Source organism: Canis lupus, chromosome 34, assembly GCF_048164855.1.
Source record: "Canis lupus baileyi chromosome 34, mCanLup2.hap1, whole genome shotgun sequence".
Classification (NCBI taxonomy): domain Eukaryota; kingdom Metazoa; phylum Chordata; class Mammalia; order Carnivora; family Canidae; genus Canis; species Canis lupus.
The window spans coordinates 22812474-22826849 of record NC_132871.1 but is presented as its reverse complement, the minus strand read 5'-3'; the positions used below and the strand labels follow the sequence as shown (position 1 = coordinate 22826849).

Here is a 14376-nt window from a genome sequence, read left to right as displayed (position 1 = left end):
ATTAAATAAGTTAATTATGAAAGCTACATTTTACAGGTCATTTTAGAGGACAGGTGTGTGCACCAGCTCACACATATAGATACACACAGGTACAAGTTTACACAATATTTTAGTTTAAATGTGTACAAAGATATCATTAGTTTAAAAAAACTCTCAAGAATAGATTTGGAAATAAAACTACATATATCCAATTTTACTTTGAAAAGATGAAATAATCTAACGTTTCAAATTGTAGTCTTTTATAAACTGCCACATTTGGTTTAGAAATTCTTTTGTGATTTAATTTTCATGACTTGTGATCTGTAAGAATCTATGAGTTCATGGTGGCAGATGTTACTGGGTCGATGTATCAACTGAATATTCTCTTTAACTGAAGTAGCTTAATAAATGTCTCAGAATCTCCTCTATGGGCACCAGAAGAGGTGTGGAAAGCTGTCCAAGACAACAAGCCGATTTTGTCACATTATCATATACGGTGATTAAATGGAGATGCAGGGATCCCTGGGTAGCTCAGCGGTTAGCGCCTGCCCTCGGCCCAGGGCGTGACCCTGGAGACCCGGGATCCAGTCCCACATGGAGCTCCCTGCATGGAATCTGCTTCTCCCTCTGCCTGTGTCTCTGCCTCTCTCTCTGTGTGTCTCTCATGAATAAATAAATAAATAAATCTTTTAAATGAATCAATCTTATAAATAAATCAAATAGATAGATGATAGATGATAGATAGATAGATAGATAGATGATAGATAGATAAATAGATGATAGATAGATAGATAGATAGATAGATAGATAGATAGATAGATAATAAATAAATGGAGATGCAAAAGAGTAGAGTCGTCAGCTTAGGAGGCATTAGACCAGACAGTTAACTATCCTTCTTTGGCATGTTCACTCTCACAGGATTTGATTCATTCCTTCAGTAAACATTTATTAAAATTCTGGCATGGGTGAATCTCTCTTCTAGGCACCGTTGGGATACAGAGATGAAAAAGAAAAGTTTCTGTCCTTCAGGATATTATAGTCTTGGCCAGTTTTTGCAATTTATACCTCATCTGTCTACCTATTCATTTATTCATTCATTCAATTATTCTTCACCAATTATTTATTGTGTGTTCAGAGCTGTTGTGGTAGACTAGTTAGTCACTAGCCTTGGAAAGTACAAAGCTATTATTTAAGAAAAAAAGTATCTTCCTTAATAAATATGATATAGTCTGCTTTATTAAAGTATGTCCCCAAAAAATAAGAAGGCCTGAAATAATATTGCTGAGAGATAAAGAACAAAATGAAGAGAAAAAATCAGAACCTTGTTAACTAGGTATATCTTACGGGCAGTCAGAACAAAAGAACAAAAGTAATACTGAAAAAATATTTAAAGGAAATTAATTATAAATAATCATTAATTATTTTTTATAATTCTCTCTAAGATGGAACAACAACAGAATTAGACCTTTGCTCTAGGGCACTCGATTCCTACAAACAAGCAAACAATCTCCTAGTCTTCCTCTAAAAAACCCTCCAAAATCAATGCTGGATGACAGCTGATCTATTAATGTTTTGCCTGAGATGGCACAACCTGAAAACAAACTAGAAGACAATTATGTCCTTCCCCCAAAGGGATCCTTTTTTATAGATAAGCCAATATACATCCCTATCATTGATGAAATAATTCTCTTTTTCTCTTAAGTATTTGCTGACAACCAAAGACTGTTGACAATTGCAAATTAATCTCCAGATCTCAGAAGATGTTTCATTCTCAGTAATTATACTTACCTTGTCCCAGAAATCTGTTGCAGAACATATAACTTGGCAATCTAACTTGTCATTATCTACTATTCAACTTTAATTTATCTTTATATCCTATTTTTAAGAGAGCATAAAGAATTTACATAAAATATCTAAATCGAGTATGATACTGATTAACCTTTAAGCTTTGTAAGATTTTACCACAATTTGTTCAATGAAGAGCTGAGTACAAAGTACTGGGAGACCTAGAGTCATTCTCCAGATCTACTGCTTTACAGGTTGTTGATCTGTATATCTATCTCTATATCTATATCTATAGAGAGAGATCTGTGTGTGTATATATATACATATATATGCATATACATGAGATATATATCTGTGTATATGTGTGTATATATATCTATGTGTATATATGTATATATGTGTATATATATACATGAGAGAGGGATATATATATGGATAGGGATATATATCCATATATATATGGATAGGATATATGGATATATATATATGAGAGAGAGGTGTAGATATTGGACTCCATGCTAGAAACTTTCAATGAAGATGTGTATTCCAAGATCTCTAAGGTCCCTTCTGTAACTTAAAGATCAACTTGGTCCAGAAACATTAAGATCCATGCAAAATCACCTAAATGTTGATGCTTTCACATGTTCATTTCCTGTTTCTACAATTATTATGAGATGACACAACTTTCTTGCCTTGCCTTTTTGACCCTTGAGTATGATACTTTTAGACAGTGGGCTCCTATTTTAACTTTAAAATATTTTTCTTCCAATATTTCTTCCCTGTTATTGACAATGCCATTTCCCAAGTTCCCTAGATTTACACCTGATGTCTACTTTTGAGACCCTTTATCCATCATATCTTATTTTAAATCATTTAAAAATTCTATCAATTATCCCTCTTTGAGGTCTTATGGCTCCCCCTCGTTATTCATATCCTACTCATTAAATAATAGTCACTTCATGTTTATATAAATAGAAAAGCCTCTCACAGTTTTTCCTGCCTGCCTTCACTCCAGATGCCAGGAAATCATAAAATAATCTTCCTGTCATAGAGCCTCAGTCACGTAATTCCTTTGCTCGATCATATACAATAAATTGCTAATAGTACGTAATGTATTATTCAAACTGGATATCATGCTGGAACAAAATGCATAAACCGGGCATTCCGGTTTAAGGTTACAGAAATGACCCAAACATCCTTCCCTGATTTCCAAATGCCTCCACCGATTAACTTGTCCCATCCTATCTTCCATTTCACACATATTTCTACGTGTGTATTGTTCTGGTTAGGCAATTTTTAAACTTACTCCTATGAGAAATTATTAATTTTGAAACTTGTAGCTTCTGCAAAGGCAATTCTATAATTTTATTTTGTGATTTCTTGTTTTTCCTGTGCTTCAAATCCTGGGTAAAAATCGTCACTAAAGTCAGATAATATGCAAGGATGATCCATAGCATCCGGGAACCTAAATGCATGCCCCTGCTGGCAATAATCTTCCAGTTCAAAACAAATTTAAAAAATAATAATAATCTTCCAGTTCATGAAGACCCAGAGCCCACACACTCCTCTCAACTGAAGCTGCTCCTTTTGATCCAACACATTCAGAAACTTATGAATTTATCTCTATTTGTTTTCCAAAGTGGGGAAGAAGGCTGGAACCTTTTGTAGTTACTGTCCTCCTATATATGCTTTTCTCGGACTATGAAAATAACTTGTGCTAGATTTGTCTTGACAATTGATTACATGCTTTTAACTGTGTGGCTCTGTAAAACCACACAGAATTAACATCTACAAATTTAAATTTAAATTTTAAAATTTATTATCTGGTTAAATTTCTCCAGGGGTTAAAGTCTTATGTAAAACACCCTTTTATTTATTTATTTTTTGTTTTTTTAGAGATTCTGTTTATTTATTTGAGAAAGGGTGAGAGAAGTATGAGTAGGGGAGAGAAAAAGAGAAAGTATGAGCAAGGGAGGGAGAAGCAGACTCTGCTGAGCAGGGACTCGCCAGGGTGACTTGGTCCCAGGACCCCTGAATCATAACCTGAGCCAAAGACAGGTACTTAACTATCTGAGCCACTCAGGCGCCCCTAAAACCCCTTTTCACATAAGAGGTTGTTGAGTATACAAAGTAGCCATTAACTTTTGTTTTAGCAAAATAGAATTTGGTTATTTAGTTACATATGTTGAAGAATCAGTTTGCATTATCCTCTGAATCCTCATCAGTTACATGCATAGCACAAATATTTCTTTTATGAGAAAAGTCACCAAAATATCAAAAGATAAAGTTGCTATTAAAGGGTATTTTCCTCTTGCCACTTCTCATGTCTTTTTAAAGAATATTCAGTCTAATTTCTCTCTTGATATATAGTTTGCTATTCTATTTCTGCAAAATGAGAACATTCTGTTCTATTCATTCTCCCACTTACTTTTAGAAACTGCAGAAAGGCTTAAATTAAACTCCTAAAGAAATTAACTGCCATTCTCACGCACAGTTATCAAATATACAACACTCCTGTGTCGGCTGCTCACAGGAGTTGTGTCATGCTGATGAGAGCGATCAGCTCCGCATTCATGTAAAACAATCAAAAGTGGGTCAGTACCATCCCTTCACGTGGTGACACTCAGCTTCCTGATCACAATGGAGTGTACAGCACAGATTTTGGTTTGTTTGGCTCTAACATAGCTATATTGGTGATTCTTTTATTGCAAGTAAATAATAAGTCTCATCAAGCAGGTCCTTCAAAAGCTGGAGGATGTCAAATGATGTTAAATTACTTTACTCTTAACACAGAATATTCATTATTAAATACCTATGTATTTGGTGCCAAAAGAGACTTCGGTGCCTCCTTTGGTTTCAGTTTCATTCTTTATTGGGAATGGGGTGAAAGACAGGATTGACTCAGTTTTCTGGTAGGTCTGAAATTTGTCTTTTAATGTCTAGACTTCTGGAATGCGACAGTAAATTCTTCAGTTTATATTTATGTATGTGCCACTGAAAGCCCAGTTGTAATGGGTCACAAAACCTGGTCATAGATCTCTTTTTTTTTTTTTTTATCTGGAATCCTTTTGGGAGTCTAATTTTTTTTTAATTTATTTTTTTATTGGTGTTCAATTTACTAACATACAGAATAACACCCAGTGCCCGTCATAGATCTCTTAAGAATAAAATATTGATCACAGATGCCCAGAGAATCAAAAGTTATCAGGGATGTGATTAGGAAACAGAGAGCTGATACAGAATTTGTGCATTGAATCTAGGCTTTGCCTCTCATACATTGTATCTCTTGAATATTTTTTGTTCCATGGGTTTCTGTTCAGCAAAGGGAAACATTAGAAAAGCATTTCACGTTTTTATCCTGATTCTAATCATTGGTGAAAAATAATAGTCCAAAGACAGAAAAGAGCAAGCAAACTTCTTCTTCAGAGAAATTCCTCCATTATTTATGACTGATATAAGTAGAATACATAATAGGGTTAGAGTTTTTGTGCTTGGAAACTTCCTTCATGTTGTAAATCGGAAGGTTGTGAAAACTTCCTGGAATATCTTGCTTTGTATTCTGTTTTTGATAAGAAGTGATTGTACTAGGGCATGGTGATTTCTCCATAACAGTAAACTAATATACGTTGAAGAGGTCTTCTTATATCTAGATTTTTTAAGCAAATATTAGAATCTTTTAGATGAGCAAATATGAGCTCTTTTAGAGCTTACTACATTGAATTTTCTCAAATGTTTGTATTTCACTAAATCATTTCTTTTTTAAAAAATTACTTAATTATTTAATTATTTATCATCAGAGACACAGGCAGAAGGAGGAGCAGGCTCCATGCAGGGAGCCTGACGTGGGACTCGATCCAGGGTCTCCAGGATCAATCCCTGGGCTGAAGGCAGGCGCTAAACTGCTGAGCCACCCAGGTTGCCCACTAAATCATTTTCTTAGAGAGATTGCATATTACAACCTCTTTTGTTGCCATTTTCGTTAGTCTATTTTTTTAAATGTTAGCAATTTCATGTAGTTTAAAATAATGATAAAATTTATACCGGAGAAAGATTTACATTATACATTTTCTTGTTAAAGGATCTGCTATATTGGACAAAAATAAACTAATCTGACTCCAGAGCTGTTTTTTTATATGTGGCCTATTAATTAACTGTGGGCAAACACTGAAAAACGCTGATTAAAATTCTTCTTACCCTGGTTTAGTGTGGAGGTTAAGAACATGGACTCCAGAGCAAGACTACTTAGTTTCAAAACCTAGATTTATGAATCAGTCATAGGACCTTGAGCAAATTACACAATCTCTGTATCTCAGTTTCCTATAAAATAGAGATAATACTACCTGTGAGGTTGTAATAAATGTTAAATGATCTAACATTTATAAAATTACTTGAACAGTGAATGCACCTAGATTAAACTCTGTTCGTTAATATCATTTACTTTTGACCCAACAATTTGGAGAGTCTTTGAGAGGCAGGATAACACATAGATTAGAAGTGATGACTGTAGGATCACAGAAATCAGGATTTGAATCCTTAACCCATATTAAGTTTTCCCCTATTTGAAAAATGCCTATAAATGCATAGTATAAAACTTGGCTTATTATTTGCTACTGTGCAATTCCCTTTTACTTACACACTCTTACCTCTGAATTTCCAGGAGCGTGTTTGAATTCTGATATTCCAAAATTAATTAGAGAAGTCCTTATTTATTTTAGCCATATTATCTGTGATTTTATGGATTGTTATCACATACATCTTCCCAGAATGAGGAACTGTAATCATTTTCAATAAAACCTTATACGACAACCTTGCCAACTCCATTATCAGTTTCTAAAGCTTCTTTCCTAACCTCTGTAATCCCACTGTGAGTTGTATAATGATTCCTTCACTCCATTGTACCAAAGTGAGTTTCAGAGAGTTTTAAGCAGTATGGTGATTAAAAATGTAACTCTTCAATGTAACTCCCTGGGTTCAAACCCTGACTCTGTTACTTGCTAATCTATGACCTTGGGAAATTTACTTCACCCCTTGTGATATCTATTTTCTCCTCTATGACAGAAGTAAAGAAAGAGTTCCTGCCTCTTAGAGTTGTTGTGAAGATTAAATGGGTAAATGCAGGCAAAGCACTTTTGAACTTTACCTGGCGCCTGGTAAGTATTCAACAAAGGTTGCCCACTATTATTTTCTCACCTTCCGCAAGTAGGAGTCAACAAGGAGTGAGACAACTCATGGAAATTGAGCCTTAGATGTACAGCTGTTTTAGGCAGAAACAAAACACAGGCAGAAAGAGCCCCTTTTAAAGAAAAAGATGCTTTCTAGATATTACATGATTAAAAACAATAGAACTGGGTAACCAGAAAAAAGGTAATATGAGTATTCACCAACCACTGTCCCCCCACCCCCGCAACACACAGGGTTTTTTGTTTAGCTTTCTAGTATTCTGGTATGGATTAAGATAATAAGTGGAAAGCGCTGAAAGATCTGAGATTACATTGGGTAGTTTACATTGGAACGAGGAAAAGATCTAACAAAAGGCAAGAATTTATTAGGAAAGGTAGGAGTAGGAGCTGAAATAAAAAGGCATAAACTGATGGTGTGTGAAGTGAGAAGAGAGTCTTTGCTCACTTGGAGGAAAGAGGTTTCTGAAATTCTTGCTGTGGAATCTTAGCACATATCTGAAACTTGAAAAAACAAAGTTCTTTTTGATCAAGTGGAGTTCATTTGAATGTGATCCTGCCATAGAGCCGGACTATGGGGCAGTCTAGTTATATCCTAGTTAAATTTTGTGTGTAGCTGTGGAATGGAGTACAATGGATATGAGGGAATTTTATTTATATCAATACGTGGTTGTTTAACACAATTTCCGGTAAAAATATATTATCCATATAGCGTGCACTTCACTTACACTCTCATATGCAAAATGTCAATTGTGGGAATGACTAAACTAAAATGTCAGCAAACACAAGCCTTACCTTATTAATTAATGTAATAAATATTTAGAGACAAAGAGCACCTACAGAAAGCATTGACATATTTGAATGAAGGCCCTATATGAACACTTAGTTTTATAGCCTTTGTAATGCATGTCCAATGTCTCATAAAATAATTATTAATATTAATTATAAAACAGATGTTAAAGATGAAAGATTTTGTTATTTGGTAGAAAAGAAGAGTAGTTAACATAAAGAGAGAAAACTGGAATTCTGAACATCAAGAAGTAGACTAATACGTTTGTTGTGATTAAAGAGCCAAAATTTCTCTTACCTAAAGAAATAAATAATAGACATGTATGATATATGGTAATCTAAATACAGTTTGATGAGTAATGGATGCTGTGATGTAACAAATTCAGTCATAATATCTGAGCTGAAATTAATTTACTGATTTTTCTGAATTGTAGATTGGCAGCATCGTCATTAGGAATAGGTGCTATCTATCACTGCATGGACAAGTTCATTCCATACCCATTATGGGTCATTATTAAAGATTCATGTAATTACAGAATTTTTTAAAAATGAGAATTACTAATTTAGCCTTTAGCAATGCCTTATAGCAATGCCAGTTGTAGACATGAAGATAAGTTAATTGAAAAGTCAATTATCAATACAGAAAATACAGGAGAAATAGCGAGCAGAAATTCAGTTTTTATGCTACATTATTTTTTCAAAACCTGAGCAGTGACCTGCTTGTTTTACTCTATGTGGTACCGATGAAAGAAAATAATTTTTAAAATATATTGCCATTGAGTACCTACATTGTGGCAACTTGAAAGACCATGGTCATAGAATGCACTCAAATAAAAATATTTGTTGAGTTAGTGAGTGAATTCCCTCGTAGTCCTGAAAGAGGCTTCTCAGTCATATGTATTGTTTGACATCTATGGGGAAATTAAAGTCTATTCTCTCACATTTTGCCAGAGACAGTCAGCCTGGGGAACTTGATCTTTCTGGCATCTGAGAATATTGAGAGTGCACTGCAATCTAGATTTGCTCAGGGCTTTGGGTTCAGGTAACTGCAGTTATTGGAGGCAGTCCATGATTGGTGACTGATTTGTCCTTCTGTCTCTATATGGTAACTTGTGTCATAGGGTGAGATGGTGAATGAAATAGCATGTGTAACCCAGGTAAACATTACTTATCAATGTCATAGTTTAATAATGAAAAATATAAGATTCAAGCATAGTGAAACTAAATTAACATGTATACAGTATTTAAAAAAACTGCATTCCTAAATATTCATCCCAACAAAAAAATGAGATAACAAAAATGTTATTTTGTTTATGAATAATAAATACTTAGATAATACATAGTGTATATAAATTAATTTAAATTCATGGCTATATATTTTTTAATGAAGTCAAAACTGAAAGATATGAGACTACCAGGGATTTTTAGATTTCATTGTTTATTAAATTATAATGCCTTTGACTTGGAATTATAAAGGACTTCGTGGTGGCTCAGCGCTGGCCCAAACTTTGGGGAAATCTGGCCATGATATCACTGCATTGATTGCTAGGATACGTGTGATTAACTGAGTGATTGACATGAACAATACTTAAATTTTTCTAGTGAGAAAAATTATTGAGAGCAGGAACTATATACTTTTCTCTTTCTTTTGTCTTACTTTTGCATAATAGTGACTTGCACCTAATATTCAGAAATAGATATTCAGAGGCAAAAGAATAACTGATTTACTGACTATAAAATTTAGGACAGTCACATATTATATGTATGTCATCTTTGCAGTTTCTATTGAAAGCATCAAATTGCATAAAAACAAAGAATGATGAATTAGTTTTTATAAATTCAAGATGCAAATGTGTACACACACATTCCTCTATGCTTCCAACATTTAGATGATAGATGAGAAAGAGAGAAAAAGAGAATCTCTTCATGAGAACATTGGCATTAAGGAGAAAATACATTTATTTTCTTTTAATTGGTGCTTGCATTATAACATAAAGGTTTTCCAAGAAATGTGGTACTGGAGAAAGAAAAGGACATTTTCCTCCTTTTCTTTTTCTTTTTTTCCTTTTTAGAGAGAGAGAGAGGAGGGGGTAGGTTGCAGGGAGAGGGAGAGGGAGAGAATCTTAAGCAGGCTCCATACCCAGTGTATGAGCCGGACTTGGGGTTCGATCTCACAGGCCTGACTGAGATCACGACCTGAGCCAAAATTAGGAGGCTGACGCTTAACCAACTGAGCCACCCAGGTGTGCTGGTTCCTCTGTTTTTGAAACATTCCCAACAGGAATCACATGGAAAAGAAAAAATAGGTCACTGATGCTATGGAAAGTAGATCGTTCATCCTTCCCTATTCTAGGCAGAGATGTAATATTAGCCATCAGTAGAGAGAGGGTCTTCAAGCCAGAGTTTTTGTGATTCTCTAGTTTCTGGTGCCTTATTTCATCCTTTCCACATGCCTTCCTTCCACTGTGTGAGATGAGGAACACTCATTCCTCTTTCCTTACAAGAAATCTTTATTCTCAGAGAGACTTGCTCACAATAGTCTGTAGGTATTTCTGAACGCGGAACCAGTATGCATTTTGGACCTCAGGTTCAATGAACAGCAGAACACATAAGGTCATCGTCTCTCTTGGGGTGTGGGAGAAGGTCAGGAGCCAAATGGCATTACAACATGAGAAGCTGAAATAAAGTAAAAGCCAATAAATGCAAGCCCCTCCCTGCCCATACCCCCACCACGCATGAGTTTCCTATAAAGCCAGGGACTGAATGGTGTACGGTGAGGTGGTGGGAATATAAATATCCCCCATGCGCCTACAGAGGATAGTTGGGCCATGACTAACTTCCCCATCTCACCCATGGACCACTGAATATGGAAAATACTCTCATGCAAGAGTTCCGGTGACTGTTCCTAAGTGGTTATTCTTTCAAGAGATCACTGACACAAGAAAGTATGTTTGAGATGCTTCAGTAGAGCAAAGAGAGTTATGTAACAGAGCCAGCAGCAGAGACTGGACCGGGTAAGACACTAGCAGAGAAATAACCAACTTGCAATTTCTGTGGGCTCATTTGTCAGTGGATTACACTTCCGCCCCACTGTCTCTGCTGTGAGAAGATTAACATAGGGCCTGGTGGGGTTTAGAAAGTGGCATGAGCCAGGAGGAAGAGCAATGCAAGCTTAGAGCCAGTGCGTGGTGTGCTGGAGCTACCATGATTCTTTCAAGCTGTCAACCCCTGATTATGCACAGCTTTTCCCAACACAGCATTCAGTGACATTGTGTTGGTAGCTTGAAAGTGGCCATAATGGAAATATTTTCAGAAATCAGAAAGCTACAGAAACCAGAAAATGTTATATGTAAAAGGTTTTCTTTTTCACAGAGCTAGTTATTAAACATTTACCAGCACACTACAGTTTAGAGTGAATTCTTAAAAGACAGGGCATTGAATTGTAAATAATAATAGAGATAAGAATACTAGAATCTGAGTTTACCCAAGAAAGATTAAATTATAACCTGGAAGAATTTTGGATTGGACCATTTGTACTGACTGAGATAACATAAGGTGTTATTTTGGATTCCAAAGGCAGAAAGCACCCAGTTGATGACAACATCCAAGGTTGGTCATGGGGTGAATTACCAAAGTGGAATGGATCTGAAGGTCAACGTAATTGAGGCAATCAAGGAACTATAAGGTTCAGCACCTGGAAAAGTCATTCAAAACAATGGTAAGAATTCAGATATGTGTAAAACTGAGTTAAGTTTTCCAGACAGAAAATCTGAAGTCCCTATAGGGAACCATCTGTAAATGGACAAGTAGTAACCAGAGGATGTGTGGATCTAGAATTTGAGAGACATAAAGATTCAAGATAAAGTTTTCTGGGATGTAGGGATGCCTGGGTGGCTCTGTAGTTGAGTGCTCTGTGGTTGAGTGTCTGATCCCTCAGGTTGTGATCCCTGGAGTCCTGGGAATGAGGCTCCCCATAGGGGCCTGCTTCTCCCTCTGCCTTTGTCTCTGCCTCTCTCTGTGAGTCCCTCATGAATAAATGGATAAAATCTTAAAAAAAAAAAAAAAAAAGAAAGAAAATTCTGGGATTTACATTCATTGCTATGATGGGTGATGGCATAAACCTAGACAAGATTACTCAGGAAAAGATATGTAATTAAGAGAAGGAAAGAAGTGTGCTCAAGACAGCACCTGCAGGAACATCTATAACTAAGAGATGGAAAGAGTATGAGAAATCAAGATAGAACATTAAAAAGAGACATGAAAAAACAAAGATGCCACAAAATAATTTAAAAAATACAATGTCATAGCCAAAGGTGAAGACTTTGGCTTTAGCAATTAGACGTTGTTGTTGTTTTCCCCAGAATATACAGCTGTTTCCGGCAATGGAATGAGAAGATTAGATAATAAAAACACTGAATGCAGATACTTAAAAAAAAAAAAAAATATATATATATATATATATATAACGGGTATTGTCAAAATAAATGAAATGATTAAACACAGATTGGAAATATTGGTGTAGTAATAGATTCTAGGCAGGTTTAAAGGTTGGGTGAGCCAGGGATAACAGCCCCCATGGGAAAATGATCTTTAAAAACTGAAGACTGAAGTCTCCCATCAGGGGAGGAGCTGGGTGAGAGTCTCAAATTTCTTGAAGGGAGAAGGTACAGAGTTAGGTGAGAAACCTGCAAGCATTTCTGCCAACCTAATTTCGCAGATGGGATTCCTGCTAACTGGGATACTCCTGGCACGGCTTCTGTGATTCTGAAGACCCCTGTCTCCACAGGACCTAGAGTTATCCCCCTCCATATCACACCCAGAGTGAAAGACCGCTGCCAACTGATGCCAATGGCTGTTGGACCACGCCGACTGAGGTGTCATGGCTGGGCCTCAAGAGCACTGGATTGGCAGCTGAGTAGGCCTGTCCTGATATTTCACTTATCTCTGACAAGTGCATTTTAGCCAATTGAATTTTGTGGGCTGCCACTTAAATGTGTTCTGACGGGGTTTTATTCCATTTTCCTCTGGTGCAGATCAATAGTAGGTGGGAAGCTTGCCCACTTCCCCACCTCAGGTGATGCTACGTTACTAGCTCTGTGCGCTACATTTCTTTTTCTCTGCATGTTGAAGGAACTTGCATTTTTTTTCTGTGTCTCTGTGTATCTTTCCATCAAACCACATCTCCCTGTGATAATTGTATGTGATGGAAGTCAAAAAATGATGTACTCCTTTTAGAAGCTAGACTAACAAAAGTTGAATAAATAAATAAATAAATAAATAAATAAATAAATAAATAAATAAATGACTTCTCATAACAAATTGGGGAAAATTTGATTTGAACTGTTTCTTATCATTGGATAAATTTAATATCTAACTCCTAAGAGTGAAGCTGGAATAAATTTATAAAATATTATTTTTTAATTTTAACTTAACAAGATTTTTTTTTGGATGTTGAATTCTCTACAATAAAATGTGCAAAGGAAAAAAAAGAGCTTATATTTATCTATTTATTATATATTGATTTTGGACTGGGGTGACTGCATCAACCCTTTATTTTTATTTATTTGTTTATTTAAAGATTTTATTTATTATTTTTGAGTGTGGATATTGATTTGTGGATATTGATAAAGATTTTATTTATTATTTTGAGTGTGGATACTGGGAGATATCCACACATATCCCAGTGTGGATACTGGGAGAGGGTGAAAGGTCAGAGGGTAAGGGAGATTCCACGCTGAGCACAGAGCCTGACAAGGGGCTTGATCCCTACAACTCTGAAGTCATGACGTGAGCCAAAACCCAGGTTGGACACTCAACAGACTGAGCCACTCAGGCACCTCAAAAGTAGCTTATTTTTAAAATCACAGAATAATATGTGTTCATTCCAATGTCATACACATTTGTAAATATAGCTATAAAATCCATAAAGGTATCTGAAGCATTAGAAAAAAGGAAGGAAATAAATCACCAAAAAAAAACCCTAAATCACAATGAATCACAGAAAGAATAAAATTAATAGTCCACCAGCAGGAAAAAAAAATGACATCACAGAAAATAAGAAAACTAACAGGTTTTAAAAAGAATGTAAATGTATCATAATTCATTTTATGAAATGTAAAATGGAAGGAATTGTGTTTCAAAATGTTAATTAATTAAAATAAAACAACAGGATGCTCCTTTAAATGCTCTTTTTTTAATAAAAATATCAAGCATGATTTTCATCTCTATTTTCCACCACCTGCTCCACCCATTATTCAGGCATTTATTTTCCAGGCAAAAATTATAATGTCCCTTTCTCTGACTGAACGGCCCCAGCATGGGGAGTGGTTTTGAAAGGAGCTGGGGATATCCCTAACCCCGGTAAAGATCATCTATTAGAAACAAACAAACATTGGTGGTACAGTTGGATTAAGCCTCTAATTCTTGGTTTCAGCTCAGGTTGTGATCTCAGGGTCCTGAGATCAATGCCCCCTTTGGGCTCCACGCTCAGCTCAGCATGGACTCTGCTTAAAGATTCTTTCTTATTCTCCCTCTGCCCCTCTCCCCTCAAATAAATAAATAAATCTTTAAAAATGAAACATAACAAACAAAATAATACTTAATGGTTAAATATTATAAACCTTCCTTTTAATAAACACTTGGGACA

The 14376-nt window shown here is 35.6% G+C and overlaps 1 protein-coding gene and 1 long non-coding RNA gene across 4 annotated transcripts in view; one reads left to right on the top strand and one right to left on the bottom strand.

Moving 5' to 3' along the window:
• KCNH7 (potassium voltage-gated channel subfamily H member 7) overlaps nucleotides 1–14376 on the bottom strand; it is a 474114-nt gene that overhangs the window by 247629 nt on the left and 212109 nt on the right. The window lies entirely within an intron of this gene.
• Nucleotides 1–14376, top strand: part of LOC140624467 (uncharacterized) — a 74618-nt gene that overhangs the window by 57566 nt on the left and 2676 nt on the right. Inside the window, exons 2-4 of one of the 2 annotated variants that reach the window (XR_012023939.1) lie at nucleotides 6823–6914; nucleotides 11307–11448; nucleotides 12517–13013. This is a non-coding gene — a long non-coding RNA (uncharacterized lncRNA). Of the gene's footprint in view, nucleotides 1–6822; nucleotides 6915–11306; nucleotides 11449–12516; nucleotides 13014–14376 lie in introns of those variants that run through there. The other variant, XR_012023940.1, reaches the window with a different exon arrangement.